Consider the following 19,014-nt stretch of genomic DNA (forward strand, 5'->3'; position numbering starts at 1 on the left):
AACTTATTATTGCTATCTACAGAAGACAGCAATTATGTAACTTATTATTGCTATCTACTGAAGACGGTAGTTATGTAATTTAGTATTGCTATCCACTGAAGACAGCAATTATGTAATTTATTATTGCTATCTACTGAAGGCAGCAATTATGTAAATTATTATTGCTATCTGCGGAAGACAGTAATTATGTAACTTATTATTGCTATCTACTGAAGACAGCAATTATGTAACTTGTTATTGCTATCTACGTAAGACAGTAATTATGTTATTTAGTATTTCTATCTACTGAAGGCAGCAATTATGTAACTTATTATTGGTATCTATAGAAGACATCAAGTATGTAACTTATTATTGCTATCTACTGAAGACAGTAATTATGTAATTAGTATTGCTATCCACTGAAGACAGCAATTATGTAATTCATGATTGCTATCTATTGAAAACAGCAATTATGAAACTTATTATTGCTATCTACTGACGACAGCAATATATTATTGCTATCTACTGAAGACAGGAATTTTGTAATTTAGTATTGCTATCCACTGAAGACAGCAATTATGTAATTTATTATTGCTATCTACTGAAGGCAGCAATTAAGTTATTATTGCTATCTACAGAAGACAGCAATTATGTAACTTATTAATTGCTATCTACTGAAGACGGTAGTTATGTAATTTAGTATTGCTATCCACTGAAGACAGCAATTATGTAATTTATTATTGCTATCTACTGAAGGCAGCAATTATGTAAATTATTATTGCTATCTGCGGAAGACAGTAATTATGTAACTTATTATTGCTATCTACTGAAGACGGTAATTATGCAATTTAGTATTGTTATCCACTGAAGACAGCAATTATGTAATTTATTATTGCTATCTACTGAACACAGCAATTATGTAATTTATTATTGCTATCTACTGAAGACAGCAATTATGAAACTTATTATTGCTATCTACTGAAGACAGCAATTATGCAATTTATTATTGCTATCTACTGAAGACAGCAATTTTGTAATTTAGTATTGCTATCCACTGAAGACAGCAATTATTTAATTTATTATTGCTATCTACTGAAGGCAGCAATTAAGTTATTATTGCTATCTACTGAAGGCAGCAATTATGTAACTTATTATTGCTATCTACAGAAGACAGCAATTATGTAACTTATTATTGCTATCTACTGAAGACGGTAATTATGCAATTTAGTATTGTTATCCACTGAAGACAGCAATTATGTAATTTATTATTGCTATCTTGCTTACTTACTTACTTGCTTATTTCGGGTGATTTTCCCGAACCACGACAGCTCTCCATATCCTCCTGTCCTGCATCGCCGTTCCCAGGTCAGATGCTTCCAGTCCGGTGTCTTGCTTGAGTACATCTACATATGTAAGGGGTGGTCTACCAGGGTTTCTTGTTCCATGTTTGGGTGCCCAGTTTATCAGGTTGGCGACAGGTTCACACTTGCTTCTGAAGCAGTGGCCAGCGAAGCGTGTTCTCCTTTCTCTGATCTTCTCGGAGAGCCTTGGGAGTTCTCCATACAACTCTTTGTTGCTTATGTGCTGTTTCCAGTGGATGTTGTACACTGCCCTAAGCATACGGGTGTAACAGCCGTCCAGCTCTTTAGATAGTTTGGGAGTTATGGTCCAGGCTTCACATCCGTACGTTAACACAGACTCCACTGTTGCACTGAAGACCCTCAGTTTGAAATTCTTTGGTAGAGCAGACTTCCAGATCTTACTTAGGCTGTTGCATGCTCTCCAAGCTGCTGCCTTGCGTGTTTTGACATCATGCTCTGTGCTAGCCATCCATGCTCCGAGGTATTTGAAGTCTTTCACCTCGTCTAGCTTTGTACCATTATTCGTGCTGATGTTAACCTGCTGATCTTGGTTAAAGGACATGAACTTTGTCTTGGTGGCATTCATCTTTAATCCGACTCTTCCAACTGATGTTTCTACCCTTTGCAGCAGTTCCTGAGCTTGATTTATTTCTTCTGACAGTAGGGCGATGTCATCAGCGAAGTCCAGGTCGGTTACCACTTCTGGTCGGTTACCACTCCAGGTCGGTTACCACTTCTATCTACTGAACACAGCAATTATGTAATTTATTATTGCTATCTGCTGAAGACAGCAATTATGTAATTTATTGATGCTCTCTATGAAAGACAGTAATTATGTAACTTATTATTGCTATGACAACAATTATGTAACTTATTATTGCTATCTACAGAAGACGGCAATTATGTAGCTTATTATTGCTATCTACTGAAGACAGTAATTATGTAATTAGTATTGCTCTCCACTGAAGACAGCAATTATGTAATTCATTATTGCTATCTATTGAAAACAGCAATTATGAAACTTATTATGGCTATCTACTGAAGACAGCAATTTATTATTGCTATCTACTGAAGACAGGAATTTTGTAATTTAGTATTGCTATCCACTGAAGACAGCAATTATGTAATTTATTATTGCTATCTACTGAAGGCAGCAATTAAGTTATTATTGCTATCTACAGAAGACAGTAATTATGTAACTTAGTATTGCTATCTACAGAAGACAGCAATTATGTAACTTATTATTGCTATCTACTGAAGACGGTAATTATGTAATTTAGTATTGCTATCCACTGAAGACAGCAATTATTTAATTTATTATTGCTATCTACTGAAGGCAGCAATTAAGTTATTATTGCTATCTACAGAAGACAGTAATTATGTAACTTATTATTGCTATCTACAGAAGACAGCAATTATGTAACTTATTATTGCTATCTACTGAAGACGGTAGTTATGTAATTTAGTATTGCTATCCACTGAAGACAGCAATTATGTAATTTATTATTGCTATCTACTGAAGGCAGCAATTATGTAAATTATTATTGCTATCTGCGGAAGACAGTAATTATGTAACTTATTATTGCTATCTACTGAAGACAGCAATTATGTAACTTGTTATTGCTATCTACGTAAGACAGTAATTATGTTATTTAGTATTTCTATCTACTGAAGGCAGCAATTATGTAACTTATTATTGGTATCTATAGAAGACATCAAGTATGTAACTTATTATTGCTATCTACTGAAGACAGTAATTATGTAATTAGTATTGCTATCCACTGAAGACAGCAATTATGTAATTCATGATTGCTATCTATTGAAAGCAGCAATTATGAAACTTATTATTGCTATCTACTGACGACAGCAATATATTATTGCTATCTACTGAAGACAGGAATTTTGTAATTTAGTATTGCTATCCACTGAAGACAGCAATTATGTAATTTATTATTGCTATCTACTGAAGGCAGCAATTAAGTTATTATTGCTATCTACAGAAGACAGTAATTATGTAACTTAGTATTGCTATCTACAGAAGACAGCAATTATGTAACTTATTATTGCTATCTACTGAAGACGGTAATTATGTAATTTAGTATTGCTATCCACTGAAGACAGCAATTATGTAATTTATTATTGCTATCTACTGAAGGCAGCAATTAAGTTATTATTGCTATCTACAGAAGACAGTAATTATGTAACTTATTATTGCTATCTACAGAAGACAGCAATTATGTAACTTATTATTGCTATCTACTGAAGACGGTAGTTATGTAATTTAGTATTGCTATCCACTGAAGACAGCAATTATGTAATTTATTATTGCTATCTACTGAAGGCAGCAATTATGTAAATTATTATTGCTATCTGCGGAAGACAGTAATTATGTAACTTATTATTGCTATCTACTGAAGACAGCAATTATGTAACTTGTTATTGCTATCTACGTAAGACAGTAATTATGTTATTTAGTATTTCTATCTACTGAAGGCAGCAATTATGTAACTTATTATTGGTATCTATAGAAGACATCAAGTATGTAACTTATTATTGCTATCTACTGAAGACAGTAATTATGTAATTAGTATTGCTATCCACTGAAGACAGCAATTATGTAATTCATGATTGCTATCTATTGAAAACAGCAATTATGAAACTTATTATTGCTATCTACTGACGACAGCAATATATTATTGCTATCTACTGAAGACAGGAATTTTGTAATTTAGTATTGCTATCCACTGAAGACAGCAATTATGTAATTTATTATTGCTATCTACTGAAGGCAGCAATTAAGTTATTATTGCTATCTACAGAAGACAGTAATTATGTAACTTAGTATTGCTATCTACAGAAGACAGCAATTATGTAACTTATTATTGCTATCTACTGAAGACGGTAATTATGTAATTTAGTATTGCTATCCACTGAGACAGCAATTATGTAATTTATTATTGCTATCTACTGAAGGCAGCAATTAAGTTATTATTGCTATCTACAGAAGACAGTAATTATGTAACTTATTATTGCTATCTACAGAAGACAGCAATTACGTAACTTATTATTGCTATCTACTGAAGACGGTAATTATGTAATTTAGTATTGCTATCCACTGAAGACAGCAATTATGTAATTTATTATTGCTATCTACTGAAGGCAGCAATTATGTAACTTATTATTGCTATCTGCGGAAGACAGTAATTATGTAAATTATTATTGCTATCTACTGAAGACAGCAATTATGTAACTTGTTATTGCTATCTACGTAAGACAATAATTATGTTATTTAGTATTTCTATCTACTGAAGGCAACAATTATGTAACTTATTATTGGTATCTATAGAAGACATCAATTATGTAACTTATTATTGCTATCTACTGAAGACAGTAATTATGTAATTTAGTATTGCTATCCTTTGAAGACAGCAATTATATAATTTATTATTGCTGTCTACTGAAGACAGTAATTATGTAACTTTATATTGCTATCTACTGAAGACATTATATAATTTTCTATTACTATCACATGACTATTAATGACCTCATTAATATTCATGTAATTTCTACATATCTGTTGAATATTAATGTACTTGTGTATATTAATGAGGTTACAGGGATGTGTATTTTATTGATGAATATTAATGACTTGGATTTTAATTAGGTAACAGCAATATTAATGAGATCATGAATACTAATGAGGTTACATGACTATAATGTCTTCATTGGTATTCATGACCTCGTTAATATTCATGTAATTCTACATCTGTTGATATTAATGTACTTGTGTATATTAATGAGGTTACAGGAATGTTTATTATTATGTATTTGAAATATGTAATTATGTAGATATGTAATTATGTAAATAAGATGTAAATATGTAATTAGTACATAAAAAGATGTAAATACGTTTACTTTAGTGTTGAATTGTCTTCTTAATTTGTCTTTTTCAAAACTTTATATAGGTAACAATCGTCCGAGAACATAATCGAAAACATGAATTGCTATCCCTTTCTATAAAGCTGTTGCTATAAATAAAATAAATAGTGGAAGATGTGCATTGCTATTTAAAAGATAGGCTTAAAATTTTCAGCAGATCCGAAGCAGAAATAAGATGTTCATAATGTAAGAACAAATTAACTTAAAATCAGCCGAAATTAGCCCTAAAATCGGCCCACAGATGGACAAATTAGCCCTAAAATGGTAACATTCAGCAAATGGTCTAGTGCCCTTTGGAAAATCACCAAATTTTGGTGATTCCTTAACCAGGATAAGCACTTGCAGGGGTCATCGCCCATGCCCAAGCGGTCTCCCATCCAAGTACTAACCTGGCCCGACGTTGCTTAACTTCGGGGTTCGGACGAGAACCGGTGTATTCAACGTGGTATGGCCGTAGACATTTGAAGCACCGATTTTAGCTTACTTATAATGGCCTAGCGTTGACTGTGTCAGAATGCTTGCTCACTTTTCTTTCAAACGTTCTGTAATTGTAGCCAATTGTGCAACACTTTTTGCTCTTCATGAATCTTACAACTAACTAACTTTATTCAAATTGTGCTGATGAGATTCTAGTCTTTTCATTTTTAGGAACTACACCAAATCACGGGTTGCACGTCCGGTTCGCGTAAGTTTACCAAATTCAGTGTCACAGTCACAAGGTAAACTGGTCGTCTTTTCAAATCTTGCGCGAAAACTTAAATGCAACCGATTTACTTGCTTCGAGCTATCTTCAGTAGATAGCAAACATTGGCTAGTGTAGTATATATAAAGAAATGAGGATCAAGGATGTCACGGGCCTCAAATACAAATATGAGGATCAAGGATGTATACTGGGCCTATAGAATCGCAGATGATAACATTGACTAAGAAATGAGGATCAAGGATGTGACTTCCCAGCAAACACAAAAACGTTTTAAAAACGTTTTAAATAAGTTATATTTTGGCTTTTGGTTTAGGTAAAAACGTTTTATAACGTTAAAATGTCGGGTTATATAAAGGTCATGATAACGCTTTAAAACGTTTTGTATGAAAACACACTACAACAATATTTTTAAATGTTTTCCAAAAATGTTATTGTAAACTATTTTTGCAAACATTTCTGCCAAATATTGTGTCAATACTTAAATAACATTATGTTAAAATATTTGAACCAAGCAAACACAAAAATGTTCTTAAAATGTTTTGTTTTAAACCTTTTAATAACATTTAAATGTCAGGTTATATAAAGGTCATGGAAACGTTTTTAAAACGTTTTTGAAAATATTTTGGGCAAACATTTTTCGCAAAATATTTTTTCAACCCCAAAATAACATTCTGTTTAGAATGTTTTGTATCAAGTTTTCAAGAATTTTTTTGGAATGTTATTAAAACGTTTTTGTACCCTTTATATAACCCGACATTTAAACGTTTTCTGTAAAACATTTTTGTTTGCTGGGCAGTAGATTGTTTGTTTTTTAAGGTTATGAAAACGTTTTATACTTTTAAACGTTTTCTGACAACCTTTTATAACCTTTTGTGAATGATGTCGAAAACGTTTTGTGTTTGCTGGGTTGGCTCAAATCAAGTTTTGAAGATCAAGGATGTGGTCGCGGTATAGTATAGAATTACAGGTGCTAAGTATATAAAGAAATGAAGATCAAGGATGTGACTTGGCTCAAATCAAGTTTTGAAGATCAATGATGAAACTGCCCTACAGTATAGAATTGCATATGCTAACATTAACTAGTGTAGTATAAAGAAATGAGGATCAAGGATGTGACTTTGTGACTTGGCTCAAATCAAGTTTTGAAGATCAAGGATGTGACTGTGCTATAGTATAGAATTGCGGATGCTAACATTGGTCAGTGTATTATAAAGAAATGAGGATCAAGGCTGTGACTTGGCTCAAATAAAGTTGTGAAGATCAAGGATGTGACTTGCTCAAATGAAGTTTTGAAGATCAAGGATGTGACTGCGCTATAGTATAGAATTGCAGATGCTAACATTGACTAGTGTAGTGTAAAGAAATGAGGATCAAGGATGGACATTCAGGATACACAAAAACAAACACTCACGCACAAAATTTTAATTTAGGTAGGGAAATCGCTAAACAATACAAAATTTTAAAAAGTATAAAAAATGCAACTCGTAACACCAATACCCCTTTAACATAGGCCTACCCATGTTGACACACAACCCGACAAAGAAACAAACACAACACGTTATTTTTTATTTTGCAGAAGCACGGATAACACAAATTAAGGTTAACATGCGATGTTTTGTTTTGTTCATTTTGCAGCCTGAATTGCATTGACTTCGTGTTGTCCAATACACGCATGTGAGCTCGCAACGTCAATCGCGTCGACGCTAGGGCGCGGTATGCGCGCGCGTGAAACAATGATTTAAGTTTACGCGTACGCATTACACATGTGACAATGATACGCATTTCGCTTAACGACAATCAAAACAATCGCGTACAGCTGCTTCAGCTTGTCAACACGTGTTTTGAAACTTCTGCAATTTGTTCTGTTCAGTTGCTTGCAAAACTGAGTTCTGATGATACTGAGGTTTGGCTGTCACCGAATTACGTCTTTAATTTGCCAAAGAAAATGTGTCTATCATTCTATTTTGTGAAAAGGTGGAATATCTACTTGCAAATGCCCGAAATGCGAATCACCTCTCTTATCCGTGCTGCTGTCGGTCTTCCTACCGCGCCGTAGACCTACTCCATAAAAGCAGTAAGTATCAGTATGATGATTTGGTTTTATTGATTATAATTGCAAATTATCATAAAGTTTCAGCTGCGAATATGTTACTTTGATTGAATTTCGCGATTCACAGCTGTATTTTTGGCATTTTTACGATAGCTAGGCAACAGTACAGCGCGTAGGCCTATTTGTTTTACCTCATATCATAATATAAATTACACAAAAAGTTGTTGGTCTCCCATCCAGCAGCTGACCACGATCGACTCAATGTTAGTGCTACGCGGTGGCGCTCGGGTAGCTATTTTTGTACACTAGACGTACGCTCCAGAAAGTGAGACAAAATATCATATTTTTAACAAAGTCGCTTTGTAGAGAGAAAAATTACATCACAGGCGATAGAGGAAACAAACATAAACACGAGCAAAAATAAAAAAGAAGAATTTGAATGCAAAAGTCTACAGCACCCGGTATTCCCAAGCGGTCTCCCATCCAAGTACTAACCTGGCCCGACGTTGCTTAACTTCGGGGTTCGGACGAGAACCGGTGTATTCAACGTGGTATGGCCGTAGACATTTGAAGCACCGATTTTAGCTTACTTATAATGGCCTAGCGTTGACTGTGTCAGAATGCTTGCTCACTTTTCTTTCAAACGTTCTGTAATTGTAGCCAATTGTGCAACACTTTTTGCTCTTCATGAATCTTACAACTAACTAACTTTATTCAAATTTTGCTGATGAGATTCTAGTCTTTTCATTTTTTGGAACTACACCAAATCACGGGTTGCACGTCCGGTTCGCGTAAGTTTACCAAATTCAGTGTCACAGTCACAAGGTAAACTGGTCGTCTTTTCAAATCTTGCGCGAAAACTTAAATGCAACCGATTTACTTTGGTTCGAGCTATCTTCAGTAGATAGCAAACATTGGCTAGTGTAGTATATATAAAGAAATGGTGATCAAGGATGTGACTTTGTGACTTGGCTCAAATCAAGTTTTGAAGATCAAGGATGTGACTGTGCTATAGTATAGAATTGCGGATGCTAACATTGGTCAGTGTATTATAAAGAAATGAGGATCAAGGCTGTGACTTGGCTCAAATAAAGTTGTGAAGATCAAGGATGTGACTTGCTCAAATGAAGTTTTGAAGATCAAGGATGTGACTGCGTTATATAATAGAATTGCAGATGCTAACATTGACTAGTGTAGTGTAAAGAAATGAGGATCAAGGATGGACATTCAGGATACACAAAAACAAACACTCACGCACAAAATTTTAATTTAGGTAGGGAAATCGCTAAACAATACAAAATTTTAAAAGTATAAAAATGCAACTCGTAACACCAATACCCCTTTAACATAGGCCTACCCATGTTGACACACAACCCGACAAAGAAACAAACACAACACGTTATTTTTATTTTGCAGAAGCACGGATAACACAAATTAAGGTTAACATGCGATGTTTTGTTTTGTTCATTTTGCAGCCTGAATTGCATTGACTTCGTGTTGTCCAATACACGCATGTGAGCTCGCAACGTCAATCGCGTCGACGCTATGGCGCGGTATGCGCGCGCGTGAAACAATGATTTAAGTTTACGCTTACGCATTACACATGTGACAATGATACGCATTTCGCTTAACGACAATCAAAACAATCGCGTACAGCTGCTTCAGCTTGTCAACACGTGTTTTGAAACTTCTGCAATTTGTTCTGTTCAGTTGCTTGCAAAACTGAGTTCTGATGATACTGAGGTTTGGCTGTCACCGAATTACGTCTTTAATTTGCCAAAAGAAAATGTGTCTATCATTCTATTTTGTGAAAAGGTGGAATATCTACTTGCAAATGCCCGAAATGCGAATCACCTCTCTTATCCGTGCTGCTGTCGGTCTTCCTACCGCGCCGTAGACCTACTCCATAAAAGCAGTAAGTATCAGTATGATGATTTGGTTTTATTGATTATAATTGCAAATTATCATAAAGTTTCAGCTGCGAATATGTTACTTTGATTGAATTTCGCGATTCACAGCTGTATTTTTTGGCATTTTTTACGATAGCTAGGCAACAGTACAGCGCGTAGGCCTATTTGCTTTACCTCATATCATAATATAAATTACACAAAAAGTTGTTGGTCTCCCATCCAGCAGCTGACCACGATCGACTCAATGTTAGTGCTACGCGGTGGCGCTCGGGTAGCTATTTTTGTACACTAGACGTACGCTCCAGAAAGTGAGAAAAATATCATATTTTGAACAAAGTCGCTTTGTAGAGAGAAAATTACATCACAGGCGATAGAGGAAACAAACATAAACACGAGCAAAAATAATAAAAAAGAAGAATTTGAATGCAAAAGTCTACAGCACCCGGTATTCCCAAGCGGTCTCCCATCCAAGTACTAACCTGGCCGGACGTTGCTTAACTTCGGGGTTCGGACGAGAACCGGTGTATTCAACGTGGTATGGCCGTAGACATTTGAAGCACCGATTTTAGCTTACTTATAATGGCCTAGCGTTGACTGTGTCAGAATGCTTGCTCACTTTTCTTTCAAACGTTCTGTAATTGTAGCCAATTGTGCAACACTTTTTGCTCTTCATGAATCTTACAACTAACTAACTTTATTCAAATTTTGCTGATGAGATTCTAGTCTTTTCATTTTTAGGAACTACACCAAATCACGGGTTGCACGTCCGGTTCGCGTAAGTTTACCAAATTCAGTGTCACAGTCACAAGGTAAACTGGTCGTCTTTTTCAAATCTTGCGCGAAAACTTAAATGCAACCGATTTACTTTGGTTCGAGCTATCTTCAGTAGATAGCAAACATTGGCTAGTGTAGTATATATAAAGAAATGGTGATCAAGGATGTGACTTTGTGACTTGGCTCAAATCAAGTTTTGAAGATCAAGGATGTGACTGTGCTATAGTATAGAATTGCGGATGCTAACATTGGTCAGTGTATTATAAAGAAATGAGGATCAAGGCTGTGACTTGGCTCAAATAAAGTTGTGAAGATCAAGGATGTGACTTGCTCAAATGAAGTTTTGAAGATCAAGGATGTGACTGCGCTATAGTATAGAATTGCAGATGCTAACATTGACTAGTGTAGTGTAAAGAAATGAGGATCAAGGATGGACATTCAGGATACACAAAAACAAACACTCACGCACAAAATTTTAATTTAGGTAGGGAAATCGCTAAACAATACAAAATTTTAAAAAGTATAAAAAATGCAACTCGTAACACCAATACCCCTTTAACATAGGCCTACCCATGTTGACACACAACCCGACAAAGAAACAAACACAACACGTTATTTTTTATTTTGCAGAAGCACGGATAACACAAATTAAGGTTAACATGCGATGTTTTGTTTTGTTCATTTTGCAGCCTGAATTGCATTGACTTCGTGTTGTCCAATACACGCATGTGAGCTCGCAACGTCAATCGCGTCGACGCTATGGCGCGGTATGCGCGCGCGTGAAACAATGATTTAAGTTTACGCTTACGCATTACACATGTGACAATGATACGCATTTCGCTTAACGACAATCAAAACAATCGCGTACAGCTGCTTCAGCTTGTCAACACGTGTTTTGAAACTTCTGCAATTTGTTCTGTTCAGTTGCTTGCAAAACTGAGTTCTGATGATACTGAGGTTTGGCTGTCACCGAATTACGTCTTTAATTTGCCAAAAGAAAATGTGTCTATCATTCTATTTTGTGAAAAGGTGGAATATCTACTTGCAAATGCCCGAAATGCGAATCACCTCTCTTATCCGTGCTGCTGTCGGTCTTCCTACCGCGCCGTAGACCTACTCCATAAAAGCAGTAAGTATCAGTATGATGATTTGGTTTTATTGATTATAATTGCAAATTATCATAAAGTTTCAGCTGCGAATATGTTACTTTGATTGAATTTCGCGATTCACAGCTGTATTTTTTGGCATTTTTTACGATAGCTAGGCAACAGTACAGCGCGTAGGCCTATTTGCTTTACCTCATATCATAATATAAATTACACAAAAAGTTGTTGGTCTCCCATCCAGCAGCTGACCACGATCGACTCAATGTTAGTGCTACGCGGTGGCGCTCGGGTAGCTATTTTTGTACACTAGACGTACGCTCCAGAAAGTGAGAAAAAATATCATATTTTGAACAAAGTCGCTTTGTAGAGAGAAAAATTACATCACAGGCGATAGAGGAAACAAACATAAACACGAGCAAAAATAAAAAAGAAGAATTTGAATGCAAAAGTCTACAGCACCCGGTATTCCCAAGCGGTCTCCCATCCAAGTACTAACCTGGCCCGACGTTGCTTAACTTCGGGGTTCGGACGAGAACCGGTGTATTCAACGTGGTATGGCCGTAGACATTTGAAGCACCGATTTTAGCTTACTTATAATGGCCTAGCGTTGACTGTGTCAGAATGCTTGCTCACTTTTCTTTCAAACGTTCTGTAATTGTAGCCAATTGTGCAACACTTTTTTGCTCTTCATGAATCTTACAACTAACTAACTTTATTCAAATTTTGCTGATGAGATTCTAGTCTTTTCATTTTTAGGAACTACACCAAATCACGGGTTGCACGTCCGGTTCGCGTAAGTTTACCAAATTCAGTGTCACAGTCACAAGGTTAACTGGTCGTCTTTCAAATCTTGCGCGAAAACTTAAATGCAACCGATTTACTTGGTTCGAGCTATCTTCAGTAGATAGCAAACATTGGCTAGTGTAGTATATATAAAGAAATGGTGATCAAGGATGTGACTTTGTGACTTGGCTCAAATCAAGTTTTGAAGATCAAGGATGTGACTGTGCTATAGTATAGAATTGCGGATGCTAACATTGGTCAGTGTATTATAAAGAAATGAGGATCAAGGCTGTGACTTGGCTCAAATAAAGTTGTGAAGATCAAGGATGTGACTTGCTCAAATGAAGTTTTGAAGATCAAGGATGTGACTGCGCTATAGTATAGAATTGCAGATGCTAACATTAACCAGTGTAGTGTAAAGAAATGAGGATCAAGGATGGACATTCAGGATACACAAAAACAAACACTCACGCACAAAATTTTAATTTAGGTAGGGAAATCGCTAAACAATACAAAATTTTAAAAGTATAAAAATGCAACTCGTAACACCAATACCCCTTTAACATAGGCCTACCCATGTTGACACACAACCCGACAAAGAAACAAACACAACACGTTATTTTTATTTTGCAGAAGCACGGATAACACAAATTAAGGTTAACATGCGATGTTTTGTTTTGTTCATTTTGCAGCCTGAATTGCATTGACTTCGTGTTGTCCAATACACGCATGTGAGCTCGCAACGTCAATCGCGTCGACGCTAGGGCGCGGTATGCGCGCGCGTGAAACAATGATTTAAGTTTACGCGTACGCATTACACATGTGACAATGATACGCATTTCGCTTAACGACAATCAAAACAATCGCGTACAGCTGCTTCAGCTTGTCAACACGTGTTTTGAAACTTCTGCAATTTGTTCTGTTCAGTTGCTTGCAAAACTGAGTTCTGATGATACTGAGGTTTGGCTGTCACCGAATTACGTCTTTAATTTGCCAAAAGAAAATGTGTCTATCATTCTATTTTGTGAAAAGGTGGAATATCTACTTGCAAATGCCGAGATGCGAATCACCTCTCTTATCCGTGCTGCTGTCGGTCTTCCTACCGCGCCGTAGACCTACTCCATAAAAGCAGTAAGTATCAGTATGATGATTTGGTTTTATTGATTATAATTGCAAATTAACATAAAGTTTCAGCTGCGAATATGTTACTTTGATTGAATTTCGCGATTCACAGCTGTATTTTTGGCATTTTTACGATAGCTAGGCAACAGTACAGCGCGTAGGCCTATTTGTTTTACCTCATATCATAATATAAATTACACAAAAAGTTGTTGGTCTCCCACCCAGCTGCTGACCACGATCGACTCAATGTTAGTGCTATGCGGTGGCGCTCGGGTAGCTATTTTTCAATTGAGTTCAATAGCGTGCACTACAATATGTACAGACCTCTGCATTCCCATTGTTAGGGGCGCACCATTAGATTTCCAGGGGGGGCATGGGAGTTTTTGAAAAAAAAAACTTTGCCCACTAAAAAAAAAAAAAAAAAAACTTTGCCCACTAGTGAGACAAAAAAAAAATTTGCCTCACTGATGAGTAAAAAAAAATTTCCCCCCAACTTTGTATACAAATTTACATTAAAATTGAAAAAAAATAACTTCGCCGCCGAAGGCGGCGAAAAAAAAAAATTTGGTGCTCTTGGAGGCGAAAAAAAATTCTGCCTAACCCAAACTCCCATGCCCCCCCCTGAGAATCTAATGGTGCGTCCCTTAGGTTGATGTCTTCGGCAGGGTGGGGGGGGGGGTGTCATGAATATGTCGGTGACCGGAGTATACATGTACAAATAAAACGTAAAGTAAACACTGGTGAGTTCAATAGCGTGCACTACACTACAGCTGCATTCCCATTAGTAGGGGGATGTCATTTTCTTTGGGGGGCAGGGGGGGGGTCAATAGCATGCACTACACTACAGCTGCATTCCCATTGTTAGGAGATGTCATTTTCTTGGGGGGTTCAATAGCATGCGCTACACTATGTACAGCTGCATTCCCATTGTTAGGGGGATGTCATTTTCTTCGGCGGGGGAGTTCAATAGCGTGCGCTACACTTTGTATACAGCTGCATTCCCATTGTTAGGGGGATGTCATTTTCTTCGCCGGGGGGGGGTGGTGGGTGGGTCATGAATATGTCGGTGACTGGAGTAAATATTTTCATGGCGCCCCCCCCCCGATCGCGGGCAAAAAATTTTACGACTCCTTATGTTGGGTCGAAAATTTTTATGACCCCCCTCCGCCTACACAGACTGAAGACAAATTATTCTTTGCCAGAACAAAGGCGAGGACTGCACCAAAACTTTAGCGCGAAGAAAGTGAGCGGAGTGCATTAAAATAAAGATTTTGCGCACATTTTGATTGCTAAATTAAAAGAATGTGTTAAATCGTGATCCTAGCATCCTCTTTTTATGACATTTTCAGTACATATCCACGAAAAAAGCATATTCCCATAATTTCAGTTGATTCCGATATTGCGTTTGCGAGTTATATATTTTTATGTGTATTACACTGCTCCATAGACAATACGTTGTAATTTCGTTCTGGTGCACCAGAACGAAATTCAAATTTCATGATATCTTTGCTAAACGAATTAATCTGCAAGAAATATTTTGTACATAAACATTATGTAGCCAGAGTATTCCAGTGATATAAAAATCTCAACTTTTTTTGAGAAAAGTGGGGATGAGGCTGTGGATCACGAAATGCCCTTTTAATTAATAAGTTATATTAAAAGAAAACTAGCCCTATTTCTATAATCCCCCTATTTTCAGGGGTCGATTTAGAAAATAAAATTTACATGCACAACTCTGATTTTTTCCTCAAAATTGGTTGAATAACACAAAATTTTGCATGCACAGGCAAAGTTACATGCATTTGTGCATGTAAAACCCCTCTAAATCGAACCCTGCCAATTTTGGTTGCAAAACAATTATAACCCCCCCTATTTTGGTTGTAAAAAAATTATAACCCCTCTATATTTGGTCTAAAAATTCTATGACCCCCAGTATATTCATGACCCCCCCCCCTTCCGAAGAAAATGACAGCCCCCTTATGCATGTCGGCCTTGACAACTTGTGTATGCATGTCTACATAATGAGCTCTGTAAATTGCAGGGTGAAATAATAAAGTTTTCTCTTGGAAGCCTATTCATGTATTGTTTTTTAAAATTATATTTATAGTACGCCAAAAATCTAGACTCTGGTAGCAATCTCAACATTGAGATTGGATGGTTCAAATCCATCTCTAGTTCTCGGTTTATTAATGATTTGCATGTGCACCATCCCGGTGCACCATGTACAGGGGAATACATAGTTCCAGTAACTGTAAAATTAACGCCACATGTAATGTCTTACATGTAACTCATGAATATTAATGTCCTTGCATTAATTACAGTAATGTTTATAAGTCATGATTATTGATGCATTCAAGATTATTAATTGCATGTCATGAATATTAATAAAGCAACATCAATATTAATGAGGTCATGAGTACTAATGAGGTCACATGACTATTGATGACTTCATTGCCTCATGACCTCATTAATATTCATGTAAATTTCTACATTATCTGTTGAATATTAATGTGCTTGTGTATATTAATGAGGTTACAGGAATGTTTATTAATTGATGAATATTAATGACTTGGATTTTGATTAGGTAACAGCAGTATTAATGAGATCATGAATACTAATGAGGTCACATGACTCTTAATGACCTCATTGGTATTCATGACCTCATTAATATTCATGAACTTTCTACATAGCTGTTAAATATTAATGTACTTGTGTATATTAATGAGGTTACAGGAATGTTTATTAATTAATGAATACTAATGACTTGGATTTTGATTAGGTAACAGCAGTATTAATGAGATCATGAATACTAATGAGGTCACACGACTCTTAATGACCTCATTGGTATTCATGACCTCATTAATATTAATGTAATTTCTATATATCTGTTGAATATTAATGTACTTGTGTATATTAATGAGGTCACAGGAATGTTTATTAAGTGATGAATATTAATGACTTGTAACTTATTATTGCTATCTACTGAAAACAGTAATTATGTAATTTTCTATTACTATCAGATGACTATTAATAACCTCATTGGTATTCATGACCTCATTAATATTCATGTAATTTCTACATATCTGTTGAATATTAATGTGCTTGTGTATATTAATGAGGTTACAGGAATGTTTATTAAGTGATGAATATTAATGACTTGGATTTTAATTAGGTAACAGCGTACTAATGAGATCATGAATACTAATAAGGTCACATGACTATTAATGACCTCATTGGTATTCATGACCTCATTAATATTCATGTAATTTCTACAAATCTGTTGAATATTAATGTACTTGTGTATATTAATGAGGTTACATGAATGTTTATTAAGTGATGAATATTAATGACTGTAACTTATTAAATTGATATCTACTGAAGACAGCAATTATGAAACTTATTATTGTTATCCACTGAAAACAGCAATTATGTAATTTATTATTGCTATCTACTGAAGACAGTAATTATGTAATTTTCTATTACTATCACATGACTATTAATGAACTCATTGGTATTCATGACCTCATTAATATTCATGTAATTTCTACATATCTGTTGAATATTAATGTACTTGTGTACATTAACGAGGTTACAGGAATGTTTATTAATTCATGAATATTAATGACTTGGATTTTAATTAGGTAAAAGCAATATTAATGAGATCATGAATACTAATGGGGTCACATGACTTAATGACCTCATTTGTATTCATGACCTCATTAATATTCATGTATTTTCTACATATCTGTTACATATCTGTTACATGAATGTTTAATCACCAATGCTAATCAGGTCACATGAATATTCCCTCTTTTTACCAAACTCATGAATATTTATATATTTATATAGATCATTAATACTAATGAACAATGTAATTATGTAAATTATGTAAATATGTAAGTATGTAAATAAAAAGATGTAAATATGTAAATAAAAGGATGTAAATACGTTTACTTTTGTGTTGAATTGTCTTCTTTTTTGTGTTTTTAAAACTTATATATATAGGTAACCATCGTCCAACATAATGGAAAACATGAATTGCTACCCTTTTTCTATAAAGCTGTTGCTATAAATAAAATAAATAGTGGAAGACGTGCATTGCTATTTAAAAGATAGGCTTAAATTTTCAGCAGATCCGAAGCAGAAATAAGATGTTCATAATGTAAGAACAAATTAACTTAAAATCAGCCGAAATTAGCTCTAAAATCGGCCCACAGATGGACAAATTTGAAATTAGCCCTAAAATGGTAAAATTCAGCAAATGGTCTAGCGCCCTCTGGAAAATCACCAAATTTTGGTGATTCCTCAACCAGGATAAGCACTTGCAGGGGTCATCGCCCATGCCCAGGCCTTGGCCCATGAAAGTACAAGTGGGCATTTTGATATTCATTCTGTGGCAAGGTCCGATTAATTTAAGTCAAATGAATAATTCGGCAAGATAAAGCGCAGGAGATACATTCTGGGTTTCATGTTCACCTGAACATCAATTATTAAAATGATTGAACGATGTGTATGTTCCTTTCAAATAAACAGGCAAATCTCTACTAACATGTTACTTTATAAAACCTGGAACAACAATCATTTGGGTATAAATATCGGAGAACTCGTCGACACCTCGAAGCCCATATGAGTACATGGACAAAACCCATGAGTATGATATTGAAAACCTGACCTATAGTGCCTACAATCCGGGACAAAATTGTTGGATCACTTTTGCTTTGTAATTGGTTCCCCTTTTCCCTTACAATGTTGAATACCTGAATTTCGTTTCTGATGCTGTGGAAGTACCCAATTGACTGGGGAAAGGGAGAGGGATTAGGTGATATGTATCAACATGTTTCATAAGTAAATTCCATGGTGACTGTGAGGTCATTTGAAGCGTCAAAAACACCTTGGGTGATCCAACACATTTTGTCCTAAATTGTAGGTCCAATGATGGCATTCGGCGATAAGCATTAGCATCTAAAGTTTATTGTGTTATTGCCTTGAAAATAACACTACATGTATGATAAAACACCCTAACATAAGTTACATATTAGACATGCTGTAGGCCTACTTCTACCAAACCTCATTCAACCACAATATGGCTTATTCACTTCTTCTGCAGCTCGGATTCATGGTGACGATACCAAATGTGACATTCTAAAAACATTTAAATATTATGAATTTGTTTTAAAAAGGTTTGCACTATTTTTCTCTGAATTGTAGCAACATCAGAACTGGTATAATAACTAAATTGACCACTTAGGCACTTCTGCAGCAACACATGGACAAAGCCAATGGTAAC

At 35.4% G+C, this 19,014-nt stretch overlaps 3 non-coding genes and 1 pseudogene across 3 annotated transcripts; all 4 read right to left on the minus strand.

Moving 5' to 3' along the window:
* Positions 1-5,625: 5,625 nt before the first annotated feature.
* Positions 5,626-5,738, minus strand: LOC140161481 (5S ribosomal RNA; annotated as a pseudogene).
* A 2,740-nt stretch (positions 5,739-8,478) lies between these two features.
* Positions 8,479-8,597, minus strand: LOC140161474 (5S ribosomal RNA). The gene has a single exon (XR_011860162.1). It is a non-coding gene; the product is annotated as a 5S ribosomal RNA (ribosomal RNA).
* Positions 8,598-10,372: 1,775 nt separating this feature from the next.
* Positions 10,373-10,491, minus strand: LOC140161478 (5S ribosomal RNA). The gene has a single exon (XR_011860165.1). It is a non-coding gene; the product is annotated as a 5S ribosomal RNA (ribosomal RNA).
* Positions 10,492-12,269: 1,778 nt separating this feature from the next.
* LOC140161475 (5S ribosomal RNA) lies at positions 12,270-12,388 on the minus strand. Its single transcript, XR_011860163.1, has one exon. It is a non-coding gene; the product is annotated as a 5S ribosomal RNA (ribosomal RNA).
* Positions 12,389-19,014: the final 6,626 nt, after the last annotated feature.

Source organism: Amphiura filiformis, chromosome 9 (genome assembly GCF_039555335.1).
Source record: "Amphiura filiformis chromosome 9, Afil_fr2py, whole genome shotgun sequence".
Classification (NCBI taxonomy): Eukaryota; Metazoa; Echinodermata; class Ophiuroidea; order Amphilepidida; family Amphiuridae; genus Amphiura; species Amphiura filiformis.